Source organism: Peromyscus californicus, unplaced genomic scaffold (assembly GCF_007827085.1).
Source record: "Peromyscus californicus insignis strain IS unplaced genomic scaffold, ASM782708v3 Scaffold_12__1_contigs__length_115047231, whole genome shotgun sequence".
NCBI lineage: Eukaryota > Metazoa > Chordata > Mammalia > Rodentia > Cricetidae > Peromyscus > Peromyscus californicus.
Genome location: NW_026294413.1, coordinates 36,072,418 through 36,089,275, shown reverse-complemented (window position 1 = coordinate 36,089,275; position 16,858 = coordinate 36,072,418).

Here is a 16,858-nt window from a genome sequence, read left to right as displayed (position 1 = left end):
CTCAGCCTTAACACGGTTGTGGGGGGAGGGGGGAGGGAGAGGGGCTTGGTCCTGCCTCAATTCAATATGCTAGATTTAGTTGACTCTCCAAGGGAGGCCTTACCCTCTCTGAGGAGTGAATGGGGGGGATGGAGTTGGGGGAGGTGAGGGGGCAGAAGAAGGGGAGGGAGGAGTAACTGGAACTGGTATGTAAAATGAAAAAAAGTTTTTTTAAAAAAAAATAAATAGAGGGAAAGACAAAAGAAAATCGCCACCATGGAATCACAAGAAGTGACATTATTTGAAACAGTTAAGACCTCTGGCCTTGTTGGAGTAGGTGTGGCCTTGCTGAAGGAAGTGTGTCACAGGAGGTGGGTGGGCTTTGAGGTTTCAAATGCTCAAGCCAGGTCCAGTGTCTGTCTTTCTTCCTGCAAATCCTGAAGTAGAACTTTCTGCTATCTCTCATGCACCATGTCTGCCTGCCTGCCAACATGACAATGGACTAAACTTCTGAACCTGTAAGGCAGCCCCAAATAAATGCTTTCCTTTATAAGAGTTGCTGTGGTCATGGTGTCTCTTCTCAGCAATAGAAACCCTAAGACAGGAGGTGATACCAAGCAGCCTACAGTTAACTTCCTGAATGCCATGGTCAAAACATCAAAACCATGTTTTAGAATTTACAAAGTATGTTATCTTACTGGAATGACATTTATATGTTCCTTCCAATTAAATGGGACATTCCTTAGCAATTTTTAAAGATGAAGAAAGCTAGTAACAACAACTGGTCCTAGGTCCTTGGTGTCTGTGGCTTTCATTATGAGTCCTTTACCCACACATAATCTACTTTATCTGCCTTCTGTGACATTATACTTAATGGAATCTGTTGAACTTTTTGTCATTTCTCTATTTTGGCTATGCTGGATTTCTCTTGTTCCTGTTTTCACCTTTTAATTGTAGTTCATTCCAAAGGACTCCTGTTTTCTCTCTGGAGAGCTCTTCTATTATAATCCTAGTTTTCTATTTCTAGACATGGGCCTTCCAAATCCCCTCCCTAGGTCTTTAATTTCTATGTAGCCTCAATTTTTCTGTGATTATGTAATGTCAGCAAGGGTTTAAGAGACCTTTCTTCTCAGGTGACATTTAAAATGAAGGAGTTTGTTCTAAACCAGGCAACCCACACATGGAAATGTGTCTAGGACAAAACAAAATCTCCCATACTCACAAGCAGGTAATTTGTTGAAATGTAGTTCATCAGTATTATTCTAACATTCATTTATGAACATAACTACTTGTGCCATCTGTTGGTGGAAGGCTGAATTGAGGTTTATAGCTTTGCTCTTCTGTTATTTATACACCCAGGGCTGGCTGTTCTAGGAACAAATGGAACACTGATAAAATTCTGATGAAAACACATGGTGGAATAGAGCATTGCAATGTAGGGAAATCAGTTACCCACCTCATAAGAGCCTCGGAGTGTGGCATTGAGTAGATTGATCAGAAAATAGCAACAGCAAGCATTTTGTGAGCATTTATTAGACTAACATGTATGCATGTGTATCTCTGTGTGTGTGTGGGGTCGTGGTGTATAAATCCTCACAGTAGCCCTATTGGGTAATTTTTCCCATTTTAAAATAATTACTTCAAATTTTAAAATTCCAAAATTTTACAGCCATAATTTAAACCATGAGGTACAGTTATTCTGATATTATTCTACAGAGTATAGGTCATCACAAGATCCAATAGACTGAACAGTGTATTTTGGAGAAAGAAGGAACACATTCTTGCCTAATGAGGGTACACTGATTTTCTAGGACAATCTGTTTTAACTAGCATTCTTATGACATTAATAATTCTCTCTTACACATCTAAAATGAAGTCTTTCAGCTAATAAAATATAAGGTCAAATTAAGCACATTTAGAATATTGGCACATAAAATCAACATACAATAAAAGATAATAACCAGTGTAAAGATTCACATAATAAAAGATAAGCCATGCAAAGACTTCCACATTCATGTGACATGTAAATGTATTTTGTTTTCCTTTCTGAAGATGGAAATGGAAAGCAAAGGAGGAACTGGGGGAATCAAACTGTAAAGTGAGTGAAACATTTATTCACAACAGACTGAACCTGTCATCATCTACCCAGTATAATCCCTAACAGCTGTCTGGCTCTCGTTCCTTCTGCCTTCCTCTGTGCTTCCACAAATCGTCTCTCTGAAACGGTCTTTTTGTATTAACAGTGGCCAGTTTTGATGCCTGAGCACATAATTTCCTTAAAAGAAACTTCTTCTGGGAATGTCCTGGGACCATTCTCTTTTTATCAAAGCACACTTTCATGATAGTGTATCAAAGGAGGCAAACGATGTGATGTGTCCCCTTACTTCCATCACAACATGTGGCATATCACTGAAGACTGTAAGAACAGATGGACACAGTAAAGCACCTTGACTGTGAGATTAGACATTAGATTAGAAAACCATCTAGATTCAAGTCCTCATGCTTCAAGTTACTACTGAGGCTGCTTTGATTATTACTTAGAATCTTGAAAGACTCCGTATTTCCATTTCATAGAAGTAGCTGAAAATTTTCAGCATTTATTTACCAGACTATAAACATCACACTTACTTTAAAAATGGAATTTTTATAACAATCATGTGAGCTGAAACTACTATCATCATTATTTTTAATATGACACCTTGAGGAAGCTATGTAGCTGGCAATAGATGATGAAGCCAGTCACAGGCAAAACAGGGACAGGAAATGAGGCAGCCTGCCTTCAGCTCCCTCCCTCATTGATTACCCTATATTTGTCCTGTAGAACAGGGTTCTGAGAAAGAATGTATCCTGTGATGGTGGTGCATATGTAAAAAAGAAAATTTATTTAAATTGCTTACTACAGTTTTTGAACACAATAAAGTCAGGCAAATGGTACCTAAGATAAAATCATTTCAATTCTTATCTTTCCTTTCCTCCTATCTATTTCTTTATAATTACTACTACTTCTGCATCCTTGTGAACACATTTTACTACAACTGAAGTTTCTGTACCTTACCTGCTTAGATTCTTCCAAAATATGATTATTATTTCACCATATATTTCATGTGACTTACTCTAATTCAGTTTGTTCCAGTATTTTCTTTCATATCAATTTTAATTCCTAAGGGTTTTTATTTAGTTTGGAGATTTTTAGGATATTTCATTTATGTTTTATAGTTTTTGCTTATTTTATATACTTTCTATATATCATTTCTGAAATATCTGATATGGATTAACTAAACAGATATAAATATTTTACCTGTTCCAATATTTAATCCAAACAGATTTTAAATCATGCTTCCTTTATTCATATCTTTGTACATATTTATTATTAGTAGTATAAATTGCTAAGTATTCAGCATATACTTCAATGAGTTGGGGAATTTAAGATTTTCTGAATGTTTTAAATAAATGAAATTCTAAAAGGTTTTAATAATTTGCAATAGTACAGGTTTATTAATGTATTTTAGTAAAATGCCAATAATTCATATATTTTAGATTTTATTTTAAAATATGATTATGTATTATTAATTTTGAGATAGAAGTAATTTTGAAAATGAAAACTGTCTTCCATATTTTTATTTTTATTAATTGATGGTGTTTCTTATTGCTATGTAAAGTATATTGCACAATTCAGGGGCTACTATTTCCCTTTCAAATTTTTGATATTTTTAGTTATAGCCATAACTTGACATATATTCACAATGTTATTTTATTTTAATTGTCTCAAAATAGCAAACTGTTTATGGATTTATTAACTATAGAGCTTGTGGGTAGTCAGTGTCCTTCTGATAACTTTTAAATCACTAGAAGCAATGATATCTTTAAACATTTATTAAATATTCTCAGAATATTTTAAAGTTTCACTAGCAGTATAGATACTAAATCACTAGATGCACAGAACTCTGTAGTTTAGGTAGTATGTAGCAAACTACTATTTGTAATTATCATAGCAATTTGTATTTATGTAAAAGCTTCTCAAAGCAGCAATGATTTTTTCTTACAGGAGGAAGAAATTTCAACATGTTGCCATTTACTGAAGTCTATGGAAGAATGTATCTCATTAAAAAGAAATGAATGTACATATCCCATAGGGCAGCAATGGCTGTTCATGGAACTGGTATGAAAAAGAGAAGATAATGCTTGCAATATCCGTTATTTTATTAAAAAATTTCATATTTCTTCTATAAGCTACATTCATATTAACCAAATTGTAGATTAACTCTGGTACAACAGTGTGAAATTATTCATTGCTAGATGTGAGTACTACATAGCACACATTAAAAACAAAGCCTATTACATAATACAATTTGCAATGGAGAATCCATGCCAACAATGAGATGATGTGGTACAGCTGTACACATGTTCCTTACTCTAAAATGAAAGAAATGATACACACATCATTGGATTATTTACCAGCAAGCAACAGTAACAGACTGTGTCAGGTTATGAATGGTTTTAAAAGAAGCATAACTAAGCTGTTATTTCTCCTCCTACTTTTAAATGCCATGCTACATCTATTATGTTCTGAGATTACTAGCCATTGAAAGGGATAAACACGCAACCTTCAAAACAAAATTAATATTTCATTAATTCTAAGTATAAACACATTTTGTGTAATGTCTTTGGTAAACTATACAAAAATTTCATGTTTTCTACACTGTAATTTATATACAGCATAAAAAACTAGAGATGTGTAAGTTTGTTTCTCCAACTCGCCTATTTATACAAAAACAAAATGTGTTCCACAGTAATTCTGTTCTTTTGAGTCCAACAGTGATATTATTTTTAAAGTTTAATAAAACATGCTAATAAGACAAACTGGAATTAATTTGACTTGTATAATTTTATGTAGCTAGAGTTTTCCTGCCTGGCCACAGTCAGGACAAATCTCTCTCACCCGCCAGTCCCACAGCCGCTCAGACCCAACCAAGTAAACACAGAGACTTATATTGCTTACAAACTGTATGGCCATGGCAGGCTTCTTGCTAACTGTTCTTATATCTTAAATTAATTCATTTCTATAAATCTATACCTTGCCACGTGACTTGTGGCTTACCAGCTTCTTCACATGCTGTTTGTCATGGCGGCACCTGGCAGTGTCTCTCACTCAACCTTCCACATCCCAGAATTCTTCTCCTCCTTGTCCTGCCTATACTTCCTCCTGCCTGAGTACTGGCCAATCAGTGTTTTATTTACTAACCAATCAGAGCAACACATTTGCCATACAGAATATCTCATAGCACTTCCCCTTTTCTTTTTTCTTTTTTCAAAAAGGAAGGTTTTAAGCTTAGCAAAGTAAAATTACATATAATTTGGGAATTTGGGCGTAGCTTCTCTTACTACTTCCTGCTGGAGGGGGGCGCTGTATCTTATGGGGACATAAAGAAAATTTTAGGATTATGGAATAGTCCATGAGGCTGTATTGTCTGAGCCAGTTGCCTTCAAACCATTCTGGATGTTGGATCATCTGGACCATGGTGTCATCGGAGACCTTTCAGGGGGTCTTGGCTGGTCAAACCTGATGTATCTTAATCTGGAACAAGTCTATAGCCTCTTGCTTTCTGTGGAAACAAAAGCAGAGCCTCCTTTCTAAAGAAACATATCTTTACATCTAAATTTTGAAGTCAAGGTACCTTTAAAATATACATTTTGGTTTAACTCAACATCTTTTACGATCAAATGTTTTTTTTGCAGTTAAAAATCCCAAAGACAACACAATCCAGATTCTCTGTGTAATATTTATCTTTACGTGGCTTATTTTTTTATATTAATTTTACTGTTTCTTTAAAGACTTTATGTTTTAAAACTATGTGTTTATATAACTGTATATATCACCTTTTTTTGTCTCTTTTAAGCCTATGTATATTTTACACACATTGTAAACTATTACATCTGAATCTGTCTTATTGTGAATCTATTGCTTTAAACTGCAGCATTTGTAAGACTGAAACAGCACTATGGCTGCTGGCTCTGCCCACCTCAGCTTCCCAACATGGCGGTGGTACATTTACTGCCAGCTCTGGGAGCTATCGTGGATCTATGCTTGTATCCAAGCAGCATATAGTCCAGAAACCTCTTTTTTTGTTTTGTACTAGTAAAGGCTAAATCTACCACGCAGCTTAATGTGCCACTTGCAGAGGCCTCATTCCCCCCATATGGTAGGTTGAGCGTGCATGCTAGGAACCCAACAGTAGCTCAAACCGGCAGCTGCCACTCATTTGAGAGAGACAATTAGGAAGCTGTTTTTAGCTCCATTTTAGAATCTTTTCTCAGGTTTTAGGTGGAAACTCTTGCCCCATGTTGGGCGCCATTTGTTCCTAGAGTCTTCCTGCCTGGCCACAGTCAGGACAATTCTCTCTCACCCACCAGTCCCACAGCCGCTCAGACCCAACCAAGTAAACACAGAGACTTATATTACTTACAAACCGTATGGCTGTACCAGGCCTCTTGCTAACTGTTCTTATATCTTAAATTAATCCATTTCTATAAATCTATACCTTGCCACATGGCTCGTGGCTTACCAGCATCTTCACATGCTGTTTGTCACGGCGGCAACTGGCAGTGTCTCTCACTCACTCAGCCTCCCACTTCCCAGAATTCTTCTCCTCCTTGTCCTGCCTATACTTCCTCCTGCCTGAGTACTGGCCAAATCAGTGTTTTATTTACTAACCAATCAGAGCAACACATTTGCCATACAGAACATCCCACAGCAATTTTATGTTAGAATTATTAATTAAAAATAAACACATATACATAAATCTAATTCCTTAGTGTGTATTGGTATTCTAAGCCTTTCTTGTGATAAATTATATTATATGTTATATATACCTATGCAAATTTTATTGAATTATTGTAATGACAGATCTTCAGTTTTAGGTACTATGTTCTTATTATTACCATGTATAAAGGTGTCTACCACAAAATGTTAAATTTCAGAATCTGAACAAAAAGTCATACTGAAATAATGTAAAACACACTTTCACAGGAATTTATTAATGTGGTGCTTGATATTAATTTGACAAATTCAGTTTTGACTTTAGGAGGTTCCATTTACATTCAATAATTCTTAGTCCAAAGATTATAGCACAATTTTAATTATCTCAAAAGGTAGTGACTGCATGTATACTCTTTTTACTGATTTGTCTAAATTCATTGCTTTGTTTCTGTTCTTTGGAGACTGAAACTTGGGCATGGAGCTAAGGGTGGCCTTGACTTCTAATCCCCCTGTCTTCATCTTCTAAATTCCAGGATTAGAAGCATATACCATCAGACGTAGGCTTGAGGAAAGTTTTAATTAGTGATTTCAAGTTCTGCTGTTTTGGTATTTATCTAGGATCTGCCACTATTATATTATTTCCTAGAAATTTTCAGTAAAATATTATGTTAAAGATGTACACAAAAGTTGAAGTCCTTCCACTTACAGCAGCCACCTATTATTACATCAGAGTGGCTGGAGATAGAAGTAGAGGATTAATATCCTACTGAGTTTTATCTCTACCCACTCATAGACTTCTAATCTTCTCTAAGCTTATTGCAAACTGCTTTTGGGTTCTGCAGGACAGCACAGATCCTAAACTGATAGAGGCAAGGTAACAACTTTTATTTAGACTATTTTCTACTATTTCTTTTTAAACATTTATTGTTTGGAAATTTCATGTATTTATGCAATATCTATTGATCATGCCAGCTCACCATGCCTCCCTCCAATTCTTACTTCTGCCCATCTTATCTCCCTCCCAACTTCATATCCTTCTAAAAATTGTATTGTTTATTTTTAATAACTCCTTGAGTGGTTTCCAACTGCACATGGGTGTGTGGCCCTGCACTAGGATATCAGCAACTTGCCAGTAGCATTAGTTCAATAGAGAGTTACTCATTCTATCCCAGGAGTCAAGCACTACCTGTAACTACCATTTCATTTCTATAACCATAATTAAATTGTTTCTTTCTACTGTTTTTCTATTGTACAGTTAAAAAATGCATTGGTTTGGGACACACTATCACTACTTACTCTAAAAAGTATAAATGTTAAAGTCTTCTGAATATTTTAATTTATTCTTTGACATTCTCATGTTTGTATATAACTTATCAATATTTATACGCTTTGTCTCTCTGATCTTTCAGCACTTACCCCAATATCTGGCTCTGGCTTTTTATTAAGACCGATTAGGATCCGTGCTAACCTGCTTGATAAGGAAACTCTTTCATCACCAAGTTTCTTTTGGTCATGATGTTTTACAACATCAACAGAAATCTCAACAAAGACAGCAATCTGTAGCAGGCTAGTGGATTATTGCTGTGACAAATAATTTTCGGGAGAATTGTGGAAGCATTTTGGCGATTTGGGGCTAGAAAAATCACTGAGGGTTCAGGGCATAATGAACTTAGAAGACAATGCTGAGAGCATTGCAGATGGTGGAGGCATGCCTCATGAAGTTTCAGAGAGAAGCTTTGAGAGTCCCTTAAAGATGCTAGGAAGGTTGATAGTGTTATTTGTATTGAGGATCTATAGTGTATGATTAGCCAGAGCTGGAGAATTGTCAGTGATTAGTAAGAGACCAATACCACTGAAGTGAAATATCACCTTTTCTGGGGTAACTGATTTTGGCCAGGTGAGGCAGAAGAAGCAGTTGTGATTAAAAAACAAAACAAAACAAAAACAAAGACAAAAAACAGCAACTATTGGGGCAAAATGTTTTGGGAAGTACTTCCTGAAGATCAGCACACAGAGTTTGGTCCAGAGATTGCAAAAGCTGTACAGCCAAACCTAGTAACGTATAAGAGTTTCCCAGATTGTAATAGTTTTGAAATCATGAAGGTGTTATAGAAAGTAGATGAAGCTTGGCACAGAGAGGACAGTAGAAGTTATTAGTGCAGGTTCATCTTCATTAGTGATAGAAGCTTCAAGATTGAAGACTTCATAGAAATAAGTTGGAGTTTGGCACCATGTAGCAGGGTTTGAAGAGAGGCCAGGAGAACTGTGAAGATACAGCTCAATTGCAGTGGAGAGCCCAGCTTTTTGGAGATTTGAGACCATGGAATGACCAATAAGGACAGCAGCAACTGTGGAATAGATCTGGAATGAGATAAGGAGACAAGTTATGTTGCTTCAGATGGCAGAAGAGGAGAAATGGGACTGTTGAGGTCCTTTGGAGCCTAGAGGATTATGAGTGAGTTCTAGATGTCAAGAACTGTAGTTTTTACACTGTTGAATTTTTTTTTTTTTTTTTTGGTTTTTCTAGACAGGGTTTCTCCGTGTAGCTTTGCGCCTTTCCTGGGACTCACTTGGTAGCCCAGGCTGGCCTCGAACTCACAGAGATCCGCCTGGCTCTGCCTCCCGAGTGCTGGGATTAAAGGCGTGCGCCACCACCGCCCGGCTACACTGTTGAATTTTTGTTTTGCTTTGATTTTTACTATGCTGAAGGTCTTCCATCATCATCAATATCATCTCTCTCTCCATATATATGTATGTATATATATATATTTATGTGTGTGTGTGTGTGTGTGTGTGTGTGTGTGTGTGTGTGTAAAACACTTATTTTCTTGTTTTACATGAGCCCACAGTTTTGAGACTCTGGAATCTTAGAGATATGTTGCCAAATTTGGAACAGTTTGAGGAAGTTTGGAGATTTGAACACTGAAAAAAACTTTGAATGTTTTAAAGACAAGGGAATTTTAAAGTATTTGATTTTAAAGACTGAGGATTTAAGAAGGTGGGATGCTCTATTTGTGATAGTGATACTGATATGAGATTTGGAGATAAGCAAGAAAGGGAAATTTATGGCTTAATAGTTATGGCTTTGTGTGTCAAGTTGAAAGGGGTCATTTTGTTAGTTTTATGTCAGCTTTACACAAGCCACAATCATTTGGCAAGAGCAATTCTTAGTGGAGAAGATGGTGAAATAAGATGTGCCTATAAGCAAGTATGTAGTGTATTTTACTGGTTAATAATTGATGTGGGTGGGTTCAGCTCACTGGGGGCAGGTCTGCCCCTGGGCAGTTGGTCATGAGTAATGAAAGAATGCAGGCTAAGCATGACATGGGGAACAAACCACCAAGCAATACTCCTTCATGGCTTATGCTTCAGTTCCTGCCTTCAGATTTCTGCCTTGAGTATCTGCCCTTACTCCAGTCAATGTAACTGGCCAGGTGAAACAAACCCTTCCTACCAATACTGATGTTTTATCAGATATTTGAAACTTTATTGGTGATTAGGGATACTGACATTCAGACTGCTGCGGTTTCTACTTGTTCAGTTGGCCAAATTAGGAAGCTTCACAATGTTGGTTTTGAGTAGGCATGGAATCAGAGATGTTGTTAGAAAATGTCCATTTGGCACAGCCATATCTGAATGGAATGGCAGAAATCATAAAGCCAACACAGCTGCTTGACAAAGATCCAGCAAAGCTGAGCTGCATGATGAAACCATGCCACCTTTGGTTTTCATCTCCACCTGTTACATACTTGAGGAAAATTTAATATTTGTACAATTTGAGGATATTGGATTGATGGAAAATTTCTTATGAATCATTTATGCCTTCTCCCAGGAATGCTGCTTCTAAGCTTCCCCAGGACAGTCCTGAACATACTACTGCCCTCCCCCCTCCCTGCCTTTAGGGAGATATCCTTATCTCCTTGAAGGTCTTCCTTATGCCTTGGAGGTTGTAACACATAAAGAAGCCAGAGGTCTCTTTATGAGGCTATGAGACATTCTTGATACATCTGTCCCTGTACTTACTCAGGAACAAAATATTCAATAAAAGGTAAACTTAAAAAGGTCAACAAGATTTGGTGGACTGGAGGAATTGTCCACATTTCAGATTGCAAGCCTCTTTCTACTGTACACTCAATTACATGGCATACAACTCTACCCTACATAGAGACATACTGATGAGCAAAGTGTGGAGTGGAAAGATGATAAAAGAATGAGATGTCAGGATCTTCCTCTCTTAGAAATGTTAGTTCATGCAGAGCCACTATGGTAATGTATGACCAGGAATCAAAAGAATGCCAGGAATAGACATATAGAAAAATTCTATAAAGATATAAAATACAAACATTGTATTATGCCAGAATTTGAATAAGAACTGCAGCAGCTTTCTCCTGAGGGTTTTTCCTGGGTAATCTGATGACTAAGAGTTAATAATACACTACTTGGGACATGGCAAAATGTCCAGCGTGGCTTGAAGATTTTGTTTTGGTCTAGTGTCCTTGAAACAACCAAAGTAACCAGCCTGAGAACAGGCTGTCATATGCCTCTAGATCTTAAAAACTGGGTTATGGGGTTAATGAGTAAGAATGATAACTCTGTTTATTAATGATGTCAAAACTTGAGGGAAAATGATTAGAAATGATAACTCTATTCTGTCATAGTTTATTAATGATGACTAAAAGATGAGCAAAAGGAAGTGAAACATATGTCCCAAACCAAAAAATGATATGATCTATCTTTTGGAACATCATGGATGTATCCCTGCTTACTAAATTCTGTATAAATAAATAAGTACTCTGGCTGCGAGTCAGTCAGGCTGCAAGATTCTCCTGACCACCATGGCCTGGCTCACTTCCTTCCCCTGCCAACTCCTTAGTCCTCTGTAGGACTCATCCACCTCCAGAGATGGCTCCTGTCACCCATTGTTGGTGTTATAACAATCAATGGTTCATCCCCCTCAACAATCTCTGTTTTGTTTTTTAATTTTTTTAAAGGAGGAAACTTTAAAAATCTGGCTCTAAAGACCTGTCTTATCTCAAAGGAAGGTAGGGGTAGTATAGAAAAAGGAAAAAAAAGTTAAAAAAATAATTCTTTTACTTAGCACTTAAACTGAGTAGTAAATTGCCATTACTTTGTGTGGTGGTATTATGTTCCCCAAAATATTGTGCACCCTAATAAACTTATCTGGGGTCAGAGACAGAACAGCCACTAGATACAGAGGCTAGAAAATGGTGGCACACACACCTTTAATCCTAGCATTCTAGAGGCAGAGATCTACCTGGATCACTGTGTGTTCAAGGATACAGCCAAGCATAGGCCTTTAATCCTAGAAAGTGAGCCTTTAATCCCAGGGAGTGATGGCAGAAAGCAGAAAGATATATAAGGCTTGAAGACCAGAAACTAGAAGCATTTGGCTGGTTAAGCTTCATTCAGGCTTTCGAGAAGCAGTTCAGCTGAGATCCATTTGGATGAGAACTCAGAAGCTTCCAGTCTGAGGAAACAGGATCAGCTGAGGAATTAGCAAGGTGAGGTGGCTGTGGCTTGTTCTGCTTCTCTGATCTTCCAGCATTCATCCCCAAAACTGGCTCTGGTTTTGTTTTTATTAATAAGACCATTTAAGATTCCTGTTACCACTTTGTTCTGTATTTATTTTTTAATGTTATTTTTTGTTTGTTTTAAATTTTATATGATAAAGGCATTGACAAGCTTTTGGCAAGCTTTTCTGGGACATATGTGTATTTTCCCCAAGTTTGTTTTTAGCAGCAACATTGTAAGTTTTATTAAAAAGCCAAAAAAATAAAAACCTCTAGCAAGAAATAAATCTTTAAGTAAATTTGTATTTAAGCAATCAAGAATCAGAATAGGCTGTGAACTTATTAATATTCAGATGTCTTTACTAGAAACAGAGAGGCAACAAATGGTATAACACCATGTCTTGTGAGAAACACAAAATGTTTGTGTCAACTTGTGAAAAAACTCTAATTAGCTCTGTGGGATTTAAGGACAAGAACAAATAATAGCACTTGAACATTAAGAATGTTTGAGTATAGGAGACTGAAAGAGAAAATAACATCCTTGACAAAGAGGGAAAGCAAAACCACTTTTGAGAGGTTGAATAGAAAAGGATAAGAGGCTATGAGGTAGACTGGTGCACCAGGTTAACCAGGGAGAAGAAAGCCGTATGGTAAGGCATATGCTTCAACCTCTGTTGTGTCTGATGGCAGCTCACATTCTTAAGGATACTCAGTGCCAGAATAGAAAAAAATAGTACTGTCCAAATCCAAAATATAATCAAAAGAAAATTGTTAGAAAAAAATTTACAGAAAAAGGACATGTAGATTTGGTCATTAGTAAGACAGACTTTGGTGCATTAGAAAGAATCTGCTAGAGTTTAAGGAATTTGGGGGAAATATTTTATAAAATGTCATTTGAAGGAATGGTCATTTCACTGTTACTTCTATTTGTCTATGGAGAAAATAGCTATTATAAACAATGTAAAAGGGGAAATATTTGTTTGGATCTCAGTTTCAGAGTGGTTTATCCATGATTACTTGTCCCTTGAACTTGGTTGGAAAATAGTGGAGATAGAATGTACAGGTGGAGGAGGAAGCTGTTTATCTTATAGGCCACAGGAAGCAGAAAAGGCTCAAGGAAAGAACCTTGGGTAAAGTTCAGTCCCCCACTTTACCCCTACAGACCTACTCCCTCTAGCTAATCCCGATCCTCTAAAGATTCCACGGCCTTCAAAAGTTGCTTGACCAACTGGACAGTAAGCATTCAACATCTGAGCCTCTGGGGAATCTTTCATTTCCAAACTAAAAAAGAAGATGCCAGGAATTTAGGAAACAAATATAATTGGCAGAAATAAACTGTCTATACCAGTTTTCTCATCACAGATAATACATATATATATATATTTGTTTACTATAAGTGAAATACATGACGTCTTTCATGGTAAATAGTTTGTAATGGAATTCAAGCAAAAATAGCATTTACTGTCACTTAAAATATGACTTATTCAATCCAACTGGGAGAACCTGGATTGTAATAGGCTAAACAATAAAAGAGAAATAGTGTAGTGTAGGTAATGAATATAGATTCATTTTCTCAATGGTTGGCAGTTAGAAAGGATTGAATTGTGTTGAAGTTGCATGGTACTATGAGACATTTAAGATGGAAAACTTGACGGAAAAGTGTGATGAAGGAGATCTGCTATGACAAAGCAGAGATCTCTGAAAGTGATTGGACTTGTTAGTTTGGCCTGATAATTTGTTTCCATATTCTCTTTCCAAGCTCTTTGAAAGCTAGAGAATGGGTACCTTGTAGTGAAAGTGATGTCACATCAGCTTTCAGAACTGTTAAGTCAGTTTACTCCTTCTTGCCTCTGAGTAGCCATTGACTAAGAGTCAGTCATTGTCCCAGAACCAACTTTGTTCATGTATGTAATCAATTAGTAGGAAACCCATGAAATCATTGCTTCTTGTTTTACTTTGCTTTTTGTAGCAGTTAAACCATGTTATTAATAAATGTTGAAGGTTCAACCCTTTGTGTATTCTTTACCTACTTTCAGTCTCCCAAATACTTGGGAATTTAAACTAAAAATAGAAACATAATAAAATATCTTTCCATATTAAGTTGTATAAGTAGTTGCTAAGAAAATATCCTGTCCTTTGTCTTAATGAGCTCAGATGTTTTTTCCAAGCTAATATTGTGTGTCAGTATTAGATATTTTCCTTTCTTCTTTTCTGCTCTTCCTCCCTGAAATCCCCACTTGCTGAGATCTTCCCCTAAATGGGCTTTACTTTTAAGTTATTTCTATTCTCTGGTCCTTATTTTTCCTTCTGCTACTTGATGCCAAAATGAAAACTTGATTCAGACACAAATGGCACAGAAACATGCCACTTTCAAATAGAAAATAATGAAGATAAATATCGTAGTGTATTTATACTGGTATAGGTGTAGTATACTGGTAAATACGCAACACTAAAAATAACCAAGTAAGAGATCATCTGTTTTTATGTTTTGGTGTATACATACCTAAGATCTTTTTCAGAAGAAAGAGGATATTAAGTGTGTAAATGAAATAAATGTATGTTTCATTCATTAAATTCAAATGCTTAACCTTTTAAAATCATGCACAATCAGAAAATTTTATTTAGAAACAACAACAACAACAAAAGAAACAAAAAACAAACATGGGACTAATGGCAAGGCTTCCAGCTATGAGGGAAGCTGGGGTAGGAGATCTATGTGGGATAAGGAACAAGTTTAAGTTGAGCGTTGGCAACTTGCTGGGACCTGCCCCAGGAAAGGGTTAGGATAGCTCTATGGTAGAGCACTGGGCTGGAATATGTGAAGTTCTAGGTTAAACCCACAGTAAGAGAAGAAAGGGAACATGTCTACACAGTACAGAAAAAATGTTCATAGAAACTGGTTATAGGTTAAACTGGAAGAATTCTTAAATATTAGCTCTGGGAGAATAATGGTGGTTCAATGTTTGCGTGACCATTCATGAATTTTTAAAATATTCCCTTATGTCTAGATCTGCCAGGGTACAAAACTTTATGTTAAAGACAAAAGTGATGTCAAAACATCCTCCAACCCCAACCTTAGGAGCAAATGGCAAGCACAAATTTTTCACTCCTTTAATTGTAACTAGGGCAGACATGACATCATTATATAAAGCCAGCTTCTTAGGTAGGTGAGCTCTCTCCTCATGCAGAGAACTTGGATGTGGCTTCACTTATGACCCCAAATTCTAAGGTGAATTTTCTGTTTTTATTAAGAAATTTTTATTCAGTTTACATATCAAACACAGAGTCTCCTCTATTCTCTCCTCCCACCCCTTCCCAGCTTCCTCTCCAACTCACCCACCCTCTCAATTCCCTCCTCTGGAAAGGAAAGGCCTCCAACAGGGAGTCAGGAGAACCTGGTACATTCAGTTGAGGTAGGTCCAAGACCCTTCCCCCACATCAAGGCTGTGCAAGATATCCCACCATAGATAATGTGCTCCAAAAAGCCAACTCATGCACCAGGGATGGATCCTGATCCTACCACCAGGAGGCCTCTTAAGCAGATCAACCTACACAACTGTCTCACTATGCAGAGGGCTTAGTCCAGTCCCATGCAGGCTCCACTGCTATTGATCTAAATTTCATGAGTTCCCACTAGTTTGTTTGTTTGTCTCTGTAGGTTTCCCTATCATGATCTTGATGCCCCTTGCTCATAGAATCCCACCTCCCTCTTCAACTGGACTCCCGGAATGTGGCCTAGTGTTTGGCTGTGGATCTCTGTATCTGCTTCTATCACTTGCTGGATGAAGGCTCTATGATGACAGTTAGGGTATTCACTGATCTGATTACCAGGGTACGCCAGCTCAGGCACCCTCTCCACAATCTCAAACATAGTGAACCACACACACAAAAATGAAGATATGAAAGGATAAGGACATCCTGGTGAAAAGAAAGGTGTCAGTAGGAGGGAGGTGAAAATTACTAGGATTCATTGTTTGAGTGAATGAACTTATCAAACATGGAACATGTATTGGAATTAATGTTTCTATATTATAAAGGACAGAAAATATGTAGAAATATAAGGCACAAGGGTACCACACAACACTTTTGGCTATAGCATAACAGAACGACTGGGTCTTAGCCTAAAAATTATGTCATAGATAAAGCTACAATTGTATTAAAACACTCTATAATGAAAGATACAATTTCATAATATGAAAATGTCTTATGGATATGTAATAGAGGAGGATAAAATTTTAAAGATTAGATCTTAAGAAACATGTTGTGTAACAGAAAAAAGCATGAAAATTTTAAAATCAAGGTAAATTTTCTAGCGTATTTGTAAGATAATTTCTCCTGTTACATTTATGAGTTATTATTTGTAAGTAATTAACACATAACATATCTTGAATTAAGGAGGATGAATTCTCTTTGTGCAGCAGTTTAAAAATGATAGTGATCATAACTTTAAATTCATGTTTTTCTAGAATATGAAAACTCAAGTTACTACATAATTCAGGACATTTGAATGCATCACATACAACTCTGAATAATAAAAGTATAGTTTCCACCAGCAGCCAGCTCTTCCTCAATAACTTACTACATGACATGT